This window comes from Nomascus leucogenys, chromosome 2, assembly GCF_006542625.1.
Source record: "Nomascus leucogenys isolate Asia chromosome 2, Asia_NLE_v1, whole genome shotgun sequence".
Classification (NCBI taxonomy): Eukaryota; Metazoa; Chordata; class Mammalia; order Primates; family Hylobatidae; genus Nomascus; species Nomascus leucogenys.
This window is the reverse complement of record NC_044382.1, coordinates 118,434,231-118,451,853: the sequence shown is the minus strand read 5'-3', so window position 1 is coordinate 118,451,853 and position 17,623 is coordinate 118,434,231. Positions and strand designations below refer to the sequence as shown.

At 36.7% G+C, this 17,623-nt stretch overlaps 1 protein-coding gene across 1 annotated transcript in view; it reads left to right on the top strand.

Moving 5' to 3' along the window:
* The window catches only part of TMEM232 (transmembrane protein 232), a gene marked incomplete at its 5' end in the record, with an annotated part of 254,920 nt that overhangs the window by 218,957 nt on the left and 18,340 nt on the right, over window positions 1-17,623 (top strand). The gene's annotated exons all lie outside the window — the stretch shown is intronic.

Sequence of the window (17,623 nt, the reverse complement as noted above, 5' to 3'; positions counted from 1 at the left end):
TGGTGGGCACCTGTAGTTCCAGCTACTCGGGAGGCTGAGGGAGGAGAATGGCTTGAACCCGGGAAGCGGAGCTTGCAGTGAGCCGAGATTGTGCCACTGCACTCCAGCCTGGGCAACAGAGCGAGACTCTGTCTCAAAAAAAAAAAAAAAGTTTATATCTACATTCACGAGAAATATTGTTCACTACTTTTTTCCTGTAACATCCTTTTTTGTTTGTTTTAATATCAGGGCAGCACTGGCCTCATGAGATGAATTGTGAAATTTTACTTTCATGGAGATTTTGTAAAACTGGCATTATATCTTTCTTAAAAGTGTGGAAGAATTAATTGGTATATTCCTTGTGCTTGGCATTTTTTTTTCTTGGAAGGATTGTTCATGAATTCAGTTCCTTTAACATGTATCAAAGTAGTCGTGCTATCTGTTTCTTCTTGAGGAAACTTTGGTAGCTTATACCTTTCAAGGAATTTGCCCATTGCATCTAATTGTTTGTAATATTTTATGATTATGATTTTCATGTCTAAGTTCTGTAACGATGTTTTGTCTATCATTTTGATATTGATAATTTGTATCTTCTCCCTTTTTTTGGTTGGTAAGTCTGGCTAGAGGTTTTTCTTTTTTTTTTTTTTAATCTTTACAAAGAACAAGGATTTGGTTTTCAATTACTCTATTGTTTTTTTCACTTTCGTTGATTAATGCACCTATATCTATTATACCTACCTTTCCTTTTAAGGGTTTAATTTGCTTTTCTTTACCAGTTTCTTAAAGTGGAGGCTTAGTTCACTGATTCAAGAGGTTTTTTTTCTAATATAAACATTTAATGTTATACACCTCCCTTTATACATTTTCTTCTAAGTATTGCTTTAACTGCATCTCTCAAATTTTGCCAGCATTTTCATTTTCTTTTAATTTAAAATATTTTCTAATTTTTCATGTGATTTCCTCTTTGACTCATAGGTTATTTAGAAGTGTTTTGTTTACTTCCAAATATTTAGTCATTTTCCATATATCTTTCTGCTACCTTTTTTTTTCCTTAGAGACAGAATCTTGCTGTGTTGCCCAGGCTGGAGTGCAGTGGCTATTCACAGGTGCAATTGTAGTGCACTATTGCCCAGAACTCCTATGCTCCAAAATTTCTCCTGCCTCAGCCTCCTCAGTAGCTAGGGGCATGCCACTGTGCCTGACTTACTTTTCTTTAGTTTAATATTTTTTTTAATGGTCCTATAATTCCCTTGGTGTGATTTTTTTTTATTTGTTTAAATTTGTTATGATTTGATTTATGGCCAGAAAATTGTCTAACTAACTTGGTGGATATTTTATGTGTACTTGAAAATAGTTTGTATTCTGCTGTTAGAATATTCTATACATATTAATTACATAAAGTTGGTGGATAGTATTGTTTCAGGCTTCTATATCCTTGTTGATTTTCTGTCTGTTATATTAATTGCCAAGAAAGGATTGTTGAACTACCCAAGTATAATTATGGATTTGTCTATTTCATTATTTTTTGCTTTATGTATTATCAAAAACAGTTTTTAGGTTCACACACACTTAGAATGTTTTTCTTTCTTAGTGAATTGATTTTTTTTAAAATCACATTGTAATTTTCTTTTTTACCCCTGGTAATATTCCTTGTCTATGTCACACTGCCTATGGTGCTGATGTCTTATAACATTGGTCTTTATTTTATTGCTCCTGGAATTAAAACTGAACCTTGGTTTTTCTTTTCTTTTTTTTTTTTTTTTTTTTTTTTGAGATGGAGTCTCCCTCTGTCGCCCAGGCTGGAGTGCGGTGGCGCAATCTCGGCTCACTGCAAGCTCCGCCTCCCGGGTTCACGCCATTCTCCTGCCTCAGCCTCTCCGAGTAGCTGGGACTATACAGGCGCCCGCCACCACGCCCGGCTAATTTTTTGTATTTTTAGTAGAGACGGGGTTTCACCGTGGTCTTGATCTCCTGACCTCGTGATCCGCCCGCCTCGGCCTCCCAAAGTGCTGGGATTACAAGCGTGAGCCACCGCGCCCGACCGAACCTTGGTTTTTAATAAGCGAAATAGTAAAAGAACTCAGCAGACTGACTAAGATGAACAACTCAGATGAGGTAACCAAGGTTTATCCCAAACAAGTCTGCAGCATAGTCAGGGCTAAAATTTGTACACTGGGTAATCTCTGGTTCCACGCAAACTAAAATATGTCTGCTGATAAATTTGCTCTGAATAAGCACCGTACTATCAAGTTCTAAAGGTGTAGATGGCTCACGCCTGTAATCCCAGCACTTTGCATGGCCAAGGCAGGCAGATCATGAGGTCAGGAGATCAAGACCATCCTGGCCAATGTGGTGAAACTCCATTTCTACTAAAAATACAAAAATTAGCTGGACACGGTGGAGCATGCCTGTAATCCCAGGTACATACGAGGCTGATGTGAGAAAAATCACTTGAACCAGGGAGTCGGAGGTTTCAGTGAGCCAAGATCGCACCACTGCACTCCAGCCTGGCAACAGAGCGAGACTCTGTCTCAAAAAAATAAAATAAAATTTAAAAAAGGTATACGGTAGAGATTTAAAGTCAGATATCTTATATCTGAGGTTCTCAGAATGGAGAATTCACTTCTCTTTGGTAACAGATTACAGGAAACGAGGAATTGTGCTGCAGCAAATTGGGCCAAAAATAAGTCATTTTGCACATTCTCTTTCTAAGATTAAACTATTGACAAGGAATAGCAATTATCTTCCTGGTATCTCTATCGCTCTGTTATAACAATGTAACTCTCAGATAAAGCTATTAATAGCTCCAGTTTTTGGTGCAATTGCTTCATGAATTAGCTATTATTTCTTAGTTTTCCAGGTACTTCAATCAGAAGCATTCTGTTAAGCACCTCACACATTGCAAGGAGTACGTGCACACATTAATGCACAGTACTTTTACATTGTAATAGGAACTAAACCCTACCTTTCATTACTTATGGAAGAGGAATCATGAATGACAAACACGTTTGGCATAAAGTCATTAGTAGTCTGCCCTTTTATTTGTTCTTCTAGTAATGTCTTTACTCTAAACTGACTAATGTGGATAATAAAAACACTAGGCTATACATTAAGAAATTATTTTGTTGAAATATCTTTTATCCCTGACTCTTCTATTTCTTCTTGTTCACATTGCTGTAGGAATACTGAAATTTTTATGGCTGTCTTTTTTTAGACATATTTTAAGAATCTGCTCAGAGATAATTTGATGAAATCTATTTTTGGTCTCAGCAGGGGAATCCTAATTTGCATCTCCTCATGGGTCATCATTGCCTAAATTGATCTACACTGACCTGGTTCATTTTAAATCAATTTAGGTTTTTTCTGTGTGCACACAGAACAAACTACCTGTTCTTCACATGCTGCAAAATCAATCCCAAGGAAATTTAAATGATCTGGATGGATTCTTCAAATAAAATTATACTGTGTTTTTCTGATCAAAATTGAGAGGAGTATTGAGGTAAAACTAAAACACTGAAACGGATTAACCAACCAGGTAGACAAAAATTGTATCATTTGTCTGTATACAAAATACATTTTACCCACCCAATATATAATTATTATTTTATTATCTGAACTGGTTACTATAAAATCAATTTATATAACATTTTGTATTTTATGGACATGGAATATTTTTGGGGCGAGATGAACAATTGTTACTCTACTACAATTGTAAAGATTGCATCTTTTAAAGTCAAGATTCAGCTTTACTTTAGAAGTAAGATGGAAAAAACATTCTAAACCGAATAAGGGTCTGTGGTGGTTTTCTTTGCTAGAGCATGTTGAGCTAGTCAACAAAAATAGTAGTTGAAACTTCTCTCAATATCTTAGCACTTGTTTTTAAACAGATTTTCCATTAAATAAATTGGTGAGCTATAAGAAAATAGTTATATTTCTTGTTGTATTTAAAAAAGATATCATACTTAAAATATATTAAATTTATTGAGCTTGTGAAATGCCAAATGTATAATAAGTGATGTTCATAAATACCTATGATACTAATAAATAATAAATGCTACAAGAAAAGTAAAGGGCTATAAGAGTTTTTAGAAGAGAAAGAAAGCTTCTTGCTGGAAGAAATTAGTAAATGTTTAATTGATAGTAAGACACCTAAGTTAAACTTCAAGGGGAAAATAGGTTCTGAACATTAAAACATTAAAAAATCATTCTATTAATAGGAATAGTATAAACAAAATCATTAAAGCAAAAGATTGTGGAAATGTTTTAAAAACAATGACTAGAAGATTAAGGCATTAAATGTAAAAGTTGAAGTGAAATAGGAAGACTCACAGAACAGTGATGACTCTTGCAAACAACGTAAGACTTTGAGCTTTTCTTTTTTAAGCAAAGAGATGCCATCAAAGTTTTAGATCTGTTGAAATATTTCCTAGAATAACAGGACTCATTAAAAACAGCAACATCTAAAAGGCATATTTTCAGGGAGTATTTAATTTCAGGCATATATTCTAGGTTCTGGAGATAAAAGAAAATATTCTTGCTCTCAAGGAATTTGGGGTTTAAAGAGAGAGATAGATGCACAAACAAAAAGCATATGAATTATATGCCAGCTGCTTCTGTGACACAGATGGATACAGGGTGCTGAGGAAACAGAGAAGATGATATATCAAGGTAATAGTAGCTCCAGAAACAGGTAAGTCCTGAACTAGCAGTGTCTTGATACAATAAGCATTTATTTTGTGTTCCATCACAGCCAAATGTGGTATTCCTTCTGAGATGACCTACCATGTGGTCATTTAGTGACCCAGATTCTTTTCTTAGTGACCCAAGATCTTTCCTTGGATGGCCTAGAGGACAGTAGTTCCACTGTCCTCTTGGAAGGCCTAGAGTAGTTCCACTGTCCTCTTGGCCTTCGAAGTCTTTTCCCTAGGTGAGGTAGACATGCCTAACTAACTTAACTCAGAAGTTTCACACTTACTCTTTTGATGAGAACTAGTAGAACTAGAAAAATTTCCCAGCTTTGTGTCCAGGAAAGACACAATAAAGATTCTGATGAACTCATTGCAATCTCTGCCCCAAGAACACATCTAACTGTGGAGTGGGGGTGGGTATATCCAGGAGTGCTAGAAAGCACTAGTACAATTGTATGTGGCTGTTTACATCCAGCGTCTGTTCTGATTCATTAGAATCTACCTGACACCTGTTTTGATTCATGTCCTTCAGTTGTTAAATATTTTGATTAATTTCCACAGTTTACCTGCATCTGTGCTAAACCTGCAACAGGGAGAGTGAATCCAGGGGCTCTATTTTGACATGAATTAACTGGCAAAAGTTAATAAGATTGAAAAAAAAGGAGATTTGAAGATAATGAGATAATTTAGGAGGTTATATTTCAAAAGTACTGGTGAGAGAGATGAAACCTGGACAGTAGGTAGTAGAGATGAAAGAAAACAAACAGGCAAAATCTGAAAACACAGCTCCAGGCAGCTATTTGGATGTGGAAAGCAAGAGACCGGGAAGAGCTAAAAAAATAATTGTATTAGTCCATTCTCACACTGCTATAAAGAACTACCTGAGACTGGATATTTTATTAAGAAAAGAGGATTAATTGACTCACAGTTCTGCAGACTATACAGGAAGTATGGCTGTGAGGTCTCAGGAAACTTACAATTATGGTGGAAGTGTTAAGGGGAAGCAAGCACGTTTTCACATGGCAGCAGGAGAGAGGAAAGAGAGAAGTGCCACACACTTTTAACCATCAGATTTCATGAGAACTCACTATCACAATAACAAGGGGGAAATATGCCTCATGATTCCAACCACCTCCCTCCAGGTCCCTCACCCAACATTGGGAGTTACAATTTAACATGAGATTTGAGTGAGGACACAGAGCCAAGCTGTATCAATAATCATGTTAAATAAATAAATGCCAGAGATGTTGAGCCTACGTAATTTAGAGGTTCATAGTGCTTTTACCAAAATAGGGAACAAGGAAAAATAACAAATTTTAGAAGAAGCCATTAGATTCTAAGCTTTTGGAAGGCAGGAATCTGCTTTGTAGCTCCACAATCTGATACAGAACCGAGTATACAGTAGATGCTTCATAGTTATTCATTTAATTAATGACTAATGAAACCAAATTACTTCAGTTTTAGATACACTGAGTTTTTAGTGTCACTAAGACATTTATGTAGAGATGTCCAGAAAGTAATTGTGAAGGTAGAATCAGGGTAAAGAAGAAATAAAAACCTCCTAGAGAAAGGTAGTAAATAAATCCATATAATTACAAGAAAGAATATACTGGAAAAAAAAGTCTCAGCAAATAGAGAAGGAATTCTTTAAAGGGATGATTGGACAGGTGATACAGAAACTTTAAGAGCTAAAAAGCAACCATTTTATTTCAGAATTATGGTATATGTTTCTTTTATTCATAGATGGTTTTCTTTCATTCACCTTTTTTCTTTCTGAATCATTATGGGTATGAATATGTAACAGCATGTACCATGAAAGTACACATTGTCTATAATCCATCTTAAGATCATTGTTAAACTTGGCATATTTCCTTCATGTCATTCTAGGTGTGTATTTTGAAAAGTCAACGAAGAATGTATCGTTTGTTAAAAGATACCATTTTTCAATATAAAATTACCCTCTTTTAACGTTTGATGATTTTGCCTTAAATTCTACTTTGTCTGAAAATAGAATTGCAACTCTTGATAGTTTAATTTTTGGAGTTTCCTAACAATCATTTTCATTTCCTTTCTTTTTTAATATCATTTTGTTTCAACAGTCTCATGTAAGCTACATAATATTACTTTGATTTGCTTTAATTTTACTTCAGTTTTTCCTTTGCCTTCTATGGACTTCATGACACTTTTAGTCACACTTTAATATGTCTTGTCCTGTTTTTACTGTGTATTTTTTCTACTTAAAATAGTTTTTCTTATTTTGATGTACCCCAATGATTTGGAAGTCATATATCCTGTTTTTAATTCTTATAATGATTATATTTACATTTCTCAGAGAAAACCCTTCTATGTCAAAAGTTTTCAAAAGTCAATAATAAAATATGTATTTTGCATCCCTTCCTCCTTTTGATACTTTCCTCATTCCATGTGAGAGGGGGAATGTACCACATTTTTACTTCTTTTTCACTTCATCTTCTCATATTTTAAAACTATAATGTGTATGTTAAGACCCATGTTAATATTATTAAATTATGTTATGCATTTATTATTTTCTTTTTAAGCAACATTCTGTTTTTATTCGATTTTGTAACCAAATTTAAAACAATCATTTAGACTGAAATTTATGTTTAATGTAACTGAGTGTTCACTGCTAGTCTTTGTAGAACTATTGGCTAGATATTAGTTTCTGGAACTACATAACAGATTGTTGCTCTCAAAGGGCTTAGGGTCTAAAGGCTTTCTGCCACTACTATTACTCTTTCTTATTCTCTTTTTTGGTTAAAAGTACTATTAAACTTTGAGTTACCTCCATTCTTAATCTCTTAGTTTAAATACTTATGCAAAGTAGAAGGAGGGTAATTTATTCTAAGTTCTTGAAAATCTAAAATTTCTTGGGAGCAAAAATTAATTCTTTCATGATTTTATACTGCAAGGGAGAGATCTAAGGCCGATTTTACTTCTCTTTATATACATAAACTAATATTTGCTCATTTTTCTGTCCCAATATTTGTAGAATATTGCTTTTGTTCTTATAGTTTATTTTTTCTTTAGTATTCAGTTTTTGAACTGGTATAGTAAGTCATTTCAATATACATATTCAAGTCATTTTCAGCTCTATAAGTTTTCTGTGGTCATCTTTGAATACTTCTTCAATTACAATTTTTGAGGGTTTTTAATTCATAATTATTGGGTTGAATAACATCTTTTTATTTAATTTTAATCTCTTCATTTTCACTTTACAATTTCCTCTGAACTTTGGAAATTATCTTGAATTGGTAATCAATGTCATTGATTTATGTTTTATAATGTGTTTTCTGTTTATAATGTGTTTTCTGTTTGTCTTTAACTGCTTTTACTATGATACTTTTGCTTCTGCCATGCTTCTTCATTTCAAATCTTTTTTTCCTCTGACTTTTCTATTCTTGTGACTTTCAGCCCCTATTTTATAAATATTATAACATACATCCTTTTGTATATACCAAGTAATTTTCTGTACCTTCTTTCCAGTTCCTGCAGCAAATAATTTTTAAAAGTTTATTTTCTTCTGGATATATGGAATGATGTACCATTATTGTTGCCTTGCAATAATTTAAAGGTTATTTGTAGGTTTTCTTCTACTTGCCATGTATTGAAAAGATCTCTATATAGGACTGGCATTTGTCAACAGATAAGATTTACAAATTGTGCTCGTGTCCCTCTCTATACGTTTGTGCACTAGTCAAAGCCCCTACTTAGATCTGCAGCTAGGTGGCACAGTGATAACCACAGTGCCTAACCTGATTCCTAGTCTCTGGTAGGCTTTTATGCAATGTGGCTGTGCTGGAATGTAAGGAGATGGGTTTCTATGCCCTCTTCCCCTCAGTAGAAGTTCATTTGTTCTAAGAGGCAATATAATGTCTACCAATCAAATTTCTTCCATTTAAAATTATTTTGCATGACCTGTGCATACATACATATATATATATATATATATATATATATGGCAAAATTAGTACCTATGTTCTTGGTGCCTGTGTCACCTTGGGAGCACAGTTACAGAGGGAGGTCTGCCTGCTTTCATATGAGCATTTTCACCTATTTTTATTTAAAGACTATGACAGTCCTCAATTCCATTTTAAACTCTAGCTCCACTGACTCATAGGTTACTAAAGATCACCCCATAGAAAATATAGATTCTGGGTTATACCCAGAATTTTTTCAGGATCCTCAACCATATTAAAATGAATGAGAGTGCTATTATAGGGATATAGCAAACCCAACATAGCAGATTTCAAAAGAATGAATATTTTCCAGACTTTGTTCCTATCTATTATTAGCAATAAATAATTTCTAATGTACCTCACAATTATGGAAATATGCTAGCCTTTCAAGACTTCACAGTTAAGAACTTCTGGAATAAAACAGTGGTGAGGTATTAACATTTAGGAATTCTTAGTGGTTTAGACTGAAGCCTAAAGTTTTACACCATTATATCTTCTAACAGCAACAGTGGAGTCACTCAGAGGCTGAAAACAGAGGAAAAAGAACATGGTTTCTTATATACCCGTTTCCCCAACCCCAAATCTGTATAGTTGCTATGGCAAGCAATTGCTTCTCTGGTAAGGCAACTCTTCCATTCTATTCCAGTAGGTCCAGATATGGTCCAATATCTCTAAGTATTTCTTGTTCAATCTGCACAGGCACAGCTGTCAGAACAATAATTTTGAAACAGAATTCTGATCATTTGATTTTACTACTGAAAAGCCTTCAAAGACAGCAAGTATGTTGTACTGAATGAAGGTAAAGACTTCATATGGAACAGTCAGATTCAGAGCCCCTACTCTGTGTCTCTGTCACTTCTACATTCACTCCTGCCCTCCTCTCCTTAAAGGTCAGAGGCCAGTGACACATCCCGGGCAGGAGATCATCTGATGTCTTTGTCCTGGACAAGAAAAAAGGCCTATAGATGCTGACATTAGAGAGTTCTTCCAAGGAAATGGCTTCACCCCTATGGTAGGCAGTCTCTAAGGTGGCCTCCGATGATCCTATTCTCTGATATCTCTGCCCCTGTGTAATCTCTTTCTTTGAATGTGGCCTGGACTTAGTGATTCATTTCTAATGAATAGAATATGGCAGAAGTGATGAGATACCACTTCCAAAGCTATGTTGCAAAAAGATTGTAACTTCTCTCTTAGGGACCTTCTTTAACTTTCTCATTAACTCAGTCTGAAATAAAACAGTTGTCATGTTGAGCTGCTCTGATGAGAAGCTCAAATGGCAAAAAAGTCATGTCTTTGATTGCCAGCCAGCAAAAACATGAGGCATGTCAATAATCATGTGAATTAGCTTGTAAGTGACTCTTCCCATAGTTGAACTTTGATGTGTCCGAAGCCTCTGACAACACCCTGACTTCAACCTTTAGAGAGACCCTGTGCCAGAGACCATGGCTCAGCAAACTGAAATGGTAAATGTTTTTTGTTTTAAGTTGTTAATTATGGGGTAATTTGTTATGCAGCAATATATAATATAATCACTACCCAGCCACTCCTGACGAAGGCCATTATTCAACATGCCCCAGAAACCCATAGACTCCAATTGACTTTGTATTATTTTGTTCTTAAATATAAATAACTGAGAAAAAGAGCATGAGGAAAATTTGGTGGGGTTGTGAGGAATGTGGTTATATTCATTTCCTTGAATGTAATAATGGTTTCGTAGGCATATATATGTCATAAATATTAAGTTATATATTTTAAACATATGTAATTTTTTATGTGTTAATTAGAGCTTAACAAAGCTGTTAAAATATTAATGGAGAGATAAGACTCATCAAATATTTGAAAAACAAAAGACTCCAACATAATAAGACAGGGATCCAAATAAATAAAATGTAGAAGGCAATCAGAAAAATTTGAAACAGTGCAGAAAAAGAAGAAAAAATGTCCAAAAAAACTCTAAAATTATTATTCTCTAAGAAATAAATGAAAAATTTTTCATCCATGGAAAATGAGGGCTATAGAAAAGAATAGTATATGAATAAGAAAGAAAGAGTTCCTAGACATTAAAAACACAATAGTGGAAGTTGAAAATTCAGCAGAAGGTTTAGAAGATAAAATTGAAGAAATTTCCCAGCAAGTAAAATAAAGACAAAGAGGAGGAAAATGGGAACAAGAAGATAACAAAATGAGAGGTATAGTCCAGACATCTACATTAGAATTAAGCGAATTTCAGAAAAAAAAGCAAAGAAGCTTACTTATCAATTAATTCATTTTGTAATTTGAAGAACTAAATATAAATTTACACATTTAAATGGTCCAAATTGTGCTCAAAAATAAATTTTAAAACACCAACTATAAGTCACTTTGTATTAGTTATCCAGTGCTATGTAACAAATGACCACAAAACGTGGCAACTAAAAACAACATTTAAGGGGTAGAGCAAGATGGCAGAAGAGAAACCTACACTGTTCACCGTCCCCCACAGGAACACCAAATTTAAACAACTGTCACAGAAAAGCATCATCACAAGAACCCAAACCAGGGGAACAATCATAGTACTTGGTTGTAAATTCATATCACTGAAAGAGGCATTTAAGAAGACAGGAGAGACCGTCTTGAATTGCTGACAGCATCCCTCCCCAACCCCCTAGCTGCGGCTACATGGTACAGAGTCTGTGCACTTGGGGGAGGGAGAGCTCAGTGACTGGGGCACTTTAGGTTGAATTCAGTGCAGCCCTGTCACAGTGGAGAGCAAAGTCATGCTCAGCCAGCACCCACACATGGAAGGAGAATTTGAATCAGCCCTAGCCAGAGGAAAATCACCAATCTCAGAGGTAAGAACAAACCTTGCCATCAGGGGCTGAAGTGCTCTAGGGCCCTAGGTAAACTTGAAAGGCAGTCTAGGGCACAAGGACAATTCCTAGGTATCTCCTAGTTCTGGGCTAGGCTCAGAGCCAATGAACTAGGGTGGCACATGACCTAGGGAGATACCAGCCAGGGCAGCTAAGGGAGTGCTTGCATCACCCCTTTCCCAACCCCAGGCAGCACATCTCTCAAACAAAAGCAATTCCTTTCTTCTATTTAAGGAGAAGAGAGCAATAAGTAAAGAGGAATTTGTCTGGCATCTTGCATACCAGCTCAGCCACAGTAGCACAGGGTACTGGGCAGAGTCATGAGACTCCCATTCGAGGCCCTAGCCCATGATGACATTTCTACACACATCCTTGGCCAAAAGTCACTCCACTGCCTTGAAAGGAAGGACCCAGCCCTGGCAGGATTAATCACCTGCTTACTAAAGAGCCATTGGGGCCTGAATAACTGAGTAGTGATATCCAGGTAGTACCCCATAGGCTGTTGGCTCTGAGATAAGTTGACTTCAGATGTGACCCAGAACATTACCAGCTATGGTGGCTATGCTGAAAGACTCCTTCTGTTTGAGAAAAGCAGAGGGAAAGGTGAGGAGGACTTTGTCTTGCACTTTAGGTACCAGCTTGGCAACAGTGGTACAGGGAAACAAACAGGCTCTTGGTGTCCCCAAGTCCAGACCTAGGCTATTGGACTGCATTTATGGGCTTGTCCTGGGCCAAAGGGGAGCCACTGCACTGAGAGGTGAGTCCTAGGCCTGGGATAATTCACCATAAGCTGACTGAAGAGCCCTTGGTCTTTACATCAACATCAGTGGTGGCCTGGCAGAATTCCCCATGGGCCAGTGGTACTAGTGGCCACAAGGAGAGTCTCCTCAGCCTGTAGAAAGAGAGGGAAAGAACAGGAAGGATTTTGCGTTGTAGACTGAGTGCCAGCTTGGCCACAATAGAATAGAACATCGGTAAACTTCTAAGGTTTTTTGCTCTAATCCCTGGCTTCCAGAGAGCATCTCTGGACCTTCCCTGGAGCTGGGGGAGCACAATGTCCTGAAAGGAAGGACACAAACCTGGCTGGCATTACCACTTGCTGATCATAGAGCCCTAGGGCCTTGAATGAACATAGGTGGTAGCCAGGCAGTGGTTACAGTGTGCCTTGGGTGGGACCCAGTGCTGTGCTGACATCAGGTTGACCCGCATAGTCCCAGTGGTGGTGAACACAAGGGTGCTTATATTACCACAGCCCTGGTTCCAGGTGCCTTAGCACACAGAGAGAGCCTCCATTTGTTGGAAAGAAAGTAAGGAGAAAAGACAAGAATCATGCCTGATAATCCAGAGGTCATCTGGATCTTATCTAAGACAATCAAGGAGGTGCTTTTACAGGTCTAGAAAAATCACAGTGCTATTGGGCTTGGGATTCAAATCCCTTTGAATACCTAGAAAGCCTTCTCCAGAAGGATGACCACAAGAAAGCCCAAACTGTGAAGAATACAATAAATACCCAACTTTTCAATGCCCAGACACCAGTGAACATCTACAAGCATCAGGATCATCCAGGAAACTGTGACTTCACCATACGAACTAAATAAGTTACCAAGGACAAATTCTGAAGAAACAGAGGTATGTGACCTTTCAGACAGAGAACTAAAAATAGCTGTGCTGAGGAACTCAGAGAAATTCAAGATAACACAGAGAAGGAATTCAGAATTCTATCAGATAAGTTTAACAAAAAGATTGAAATTATTTTTTTTTAAATCAAGCAGAGATTCTGGAGTTGTTCAATTCAATTCACATACTGAAAAACGCATCAGAGTCTCTTAATAGCAGAATTGATCAAGCAGAAGAAAGAATTAGTGAGCCTGAAAACAGACTATTTGAAAATCAGTAATGAGAAGATACAAAAGAAAGGATAAAAGAGAATGAAGCATACCTACAAGATGTAGAAAATAACCTCAAAAGGGGAAATCTAAAAGTTATTGGCCTTAAAGAGAAAGTAGAGAAAGAGATAGGGGTAGAAAGTATATTCAAAGAGATATATCGTAGAACTTCCCAAACCTTGAGAAGATATCAACATTCAATTAAAAGAAGGTAATAGAACAGCAAGAGATGTAACCCAAAGAAGACTTCCTCAAGGCATTTAATAAACAAACTCCTGAAGGTCAAGGATAATGAAAGTGTCCTAAAAGCAGCAAGAGAGAAGAAATAACATACAATGGAGCTCCAATACATCTGGCAACAGACTTTTCAGTGGAAACCTTACAGGCCAGGAGAGAGTGGCATGACATGTTTAAAGTGCTAAAGGAAAAAAAAAAACTAATAATAACCTTTTACTCTAGAATAGTATATCTAGTGAAAATATCCTTCAAACATGGAGGAAAAATGAGGACCATCCCAGTAAAACTGGGGTGGTTATTTAGTTATAAATTTAGTTATTTGTAAACTGTTAGACTGAGAACCTTAGCACCTCTCTGGCTATTAGCAAAAGTCCATCCTCATTCCATTGCTTATAGGCTTCTCCAATACGGCAACTCAATTTATCACAGCATAAAAGCCAAGAAGGAAAAAGAGTTAATAAGACAGAAGTCACAATTATAGAAACGCTATATCATCATCTTTGTCATAGTCTGTATTCTTCTAACAAATAGGTTAGAAGCAAGTCCTTAGGCCAGCCCATACTCAGGGAAAAGGACTTACATAAGGGCATGAGTTCTAGGAGGCAGGGATTGTTGGTGCCATCATGGAAATCTGTCTCCCCACACTTCATTGTGAACATGAAAAAACTAGGAAAAAGGAAACTTGAAACTTCCTGAGACAGAGAACATTAGCAATCATATAATATTTCATGTATTTCTTCACTTTTTTCCTGGAAGATTTCCTTGCAATTATGTTAGAGTAGTGGTTCTCAACCATGGGTAATTTTGTCTCTCAAGGGACCTTGTCAGTAGAAATCTTCGATTATCATAGTAGGGGATGTTACTGACATCTAGTGGGCAGAGGCCACAGCTGTTGCTAAATGTCTCACAAGGTACAGGACAGCCCCCACAGCAAAACAGTATCTAAGCCCAAATACCAATATGGTCAAGATCCAGAAACCCTGGATCCAGACACTTGCATTTTTTGGCAAGAACCATGAACAGAAGTGACATACCTGCGTCAAAGCAGTTAGGAGCCAGTGAATCTTCTCCACACCTTCCTTCCTCAGTCAAAATGACCTTGAAAGCCACATGTTGAGATGGCAGAATTACAAAATGGAAAGAGCCTAGATTCCTAGGTCATCAGATGGAGGTGAGCTTCTATTGAACTGCATCAGACACGTGAGCAAGAAGCAAACATATGCTTTGTTGACATTTCAGCATTTGTCTGTTGAGAAAATTAGCAGTAAATAAGTGGACGAAACTATAAACGCCTGAAAATCAGCATGGCATTGGACTCAAAAGCAGCACCAGAGGCAAGAAGACAGTGCGTAGGTTGCCTCAATACACTGAGGAAAAGTAACATCCACTATAGAATTATAAATTTCCCTAGTTCTTCAAATATATTTGGTTCATAGCATTTGGAAAATAGAAAATATTTCATATAAATTTTTTTTCAGAATCTATTCTGTTCTTCAAATTGAGTAGCAAGAGTTCAGATAACAAATGATACTTGAATATATGTCTGCTCCCAATCTATCAAATATGAGGGTAGAATAAAGACATTTTCAAATATCTTTCTATATTTGAAATATCATTTCAAATATCAAAAGGTTTCAGATTGTGTACTGTCTATTCACCATGTCTTAAGAAGCTTCTTAAGAATATATGCCCCCAGATGAAGGGGATAAATCAAGGAAAAAGAACATAGTGGGGTACAGAAAACAGTGATCCTAACAGAGAACAGAGGTGAGGATGGAGTATTTCGAGCAGAATGGCAACACAGCAGGCCTAGGGAGCAACCAGTTTCAATTGGTGTAAGAAGACACTTAAACAACATATTAAAAATAGAAGTTACCACTTGTTCTCCACCAACCTTATCTCTTAAAGGACACTTTGATACATCTACTCACTTAAGTCATATGCATCATTATTCCCACTAGCTTTATACTAACTCCTACTCATCTTTCCAGATTTATTTCTGAGGTATTCTGGAGCCAATCCTCTGCCTGGGGGCACATTATGTTTTCTCCTGCTTTGTGAAACCATTTGCATAACAAAATTTTACTGTGTCGTTTGGCATGTCTTTTACATCAGTCACATCACAGTCCTGTTGTGATAACCACACAGATTAATATCTGCTATGGCATTGATGAAAAGACCTTGATCCTGATTTATAGGTTAATATAGAGAATTTTAGATAAACTGCAGTAGACGATGATACTGTAATGCTAGGGTAGCAGCAGATCATTCTTGGCCCAGGACTATAAAATTTTGTGTCTGTGAATACAGGAAGAATTGCTTCAGTGGAACATAGTCACTGGGTATTTTGACTCTGTGAATTGAAAAAGAATTAAAATGCAAAAGTCGACTTTTTGAGTTTCTTAGCTGCTTTGCCAGTCTCTACACAATTTGAAAGCGACACCTGAAACTTTCCAACGGGAACTGTATATGGAAACCACCAGATCAAAAGACAGGCTGGCAAGGAAAAGCGAGACTGAAACTGTAGAAGCTGGTGTCTGAGACAGAGCCCCTTGGGATGGGATCACTAGGAATGGCAGAAGCCCAAGGACCCTGGAGCCTGCCCTTGACTGGCAGTTCTTCATGCCAAGCAGAAATGGGATAATTGCCCAGGCTGTAGATGTTGGAGGGGTGACAGCAGAACAATATTTTAACTCTCAATGAGCAGACTGCATCTCTAGAATGTTTTAAAATACAAGGAACTATAAAACGAGATCAATTAAATAGTTACAATATATTTTTAATGTGGGAGTAGGTAATGGCAAAAATAATAGTCAAGTTGAGAGCAAGTTCTTTCTTTACTAACTTCCCTTTAAAAAGTAGCCAAGGAAACTGATTTAGTGTTAGATTTTTTTTAATTTTGTATAACTTTCTTGTAAATATTTGTGCTTTAAATCTTGTGCTTTATAGGCAGCTGTAATCCTGAGGCTTTGTGATTTGGGCAAGCTAATGAAGGTTAAAGACAATAAATCTAATGTTTGACCTATAGTCAGGTACGACTTATTACTTGCACCAATCAGTCCTCCAAAACAGAAAATCAAAATTATTCAATTTAGATAAAAATATCTTATTTATGTGCCCAGAAAATCATCTGTTTTTTAACCTCCTGCTTTAAGATGCATAAAAGATGAGATCTGACCAGGTGGAGTTCTGAGTGTGAAAGTTATAGTTAAATGAGTCTCTAAGGATTTGAAAACTTTTAGTTTCCAGGATGATCCATGGTTTCTAAGAATACTGAAATGAAATGGAATTGGGAGAAATGCTACCGAAGAATTAGATGGCTGTACTTCAGATCTAATTTTGTTAATGATAAGCTGTCCTTTTTGAACTGAGTTGTAGGAGAGGAACTGATGACATATTCAGGGACTTTGAAAGCCTTGGAATAGTTCTGGTCAGTTTGAATTCTGACTTCTGGTCTTGGTTTCTGCAAATTCTGCTTGGGGAAAATAAATGCATGATAGGAAAGAGGTTGTTTTTCTTTTCCCTTATCACCCTAGTAATATATGGATAAATAATATAGAAAATAAAAGAACCTTATAAAAAGTAGTGTGCCATTAGATGAACAATGTTAAGTGGAGGGCAAATCTATTTTCTTAATGAAAAAAAGCATCACAATTTGTTAGTGATCTCTGCACTCAGATCATGAGAATGGAGAGCTAACTTAAGCGCCCCTTCCCTGGGACCTGGAGAGGGAGAGCCAAGTTAGGCCTTAAAGCCACAGGTAGGTTTTGCGCCTCTGTATTTCTGAGCAGACACAGCCCAAACCTGGCCAAGCTGAATGAAGGCAGAGGAATATGATGTAGTGTCAAACCCAGTTGGTATAGGAGAAAAAAAGCCTAACAAAGGGGAAGATGAGAAAGCAGGTTTGGAGTTGAATAAAGTTTTCTCAAAATACTGAATGCCCAAAATGGAAAAACAACAGACCCCTGCCTTGAGACACACTGAAGTGAGATTAAGTTCCTTGGTGT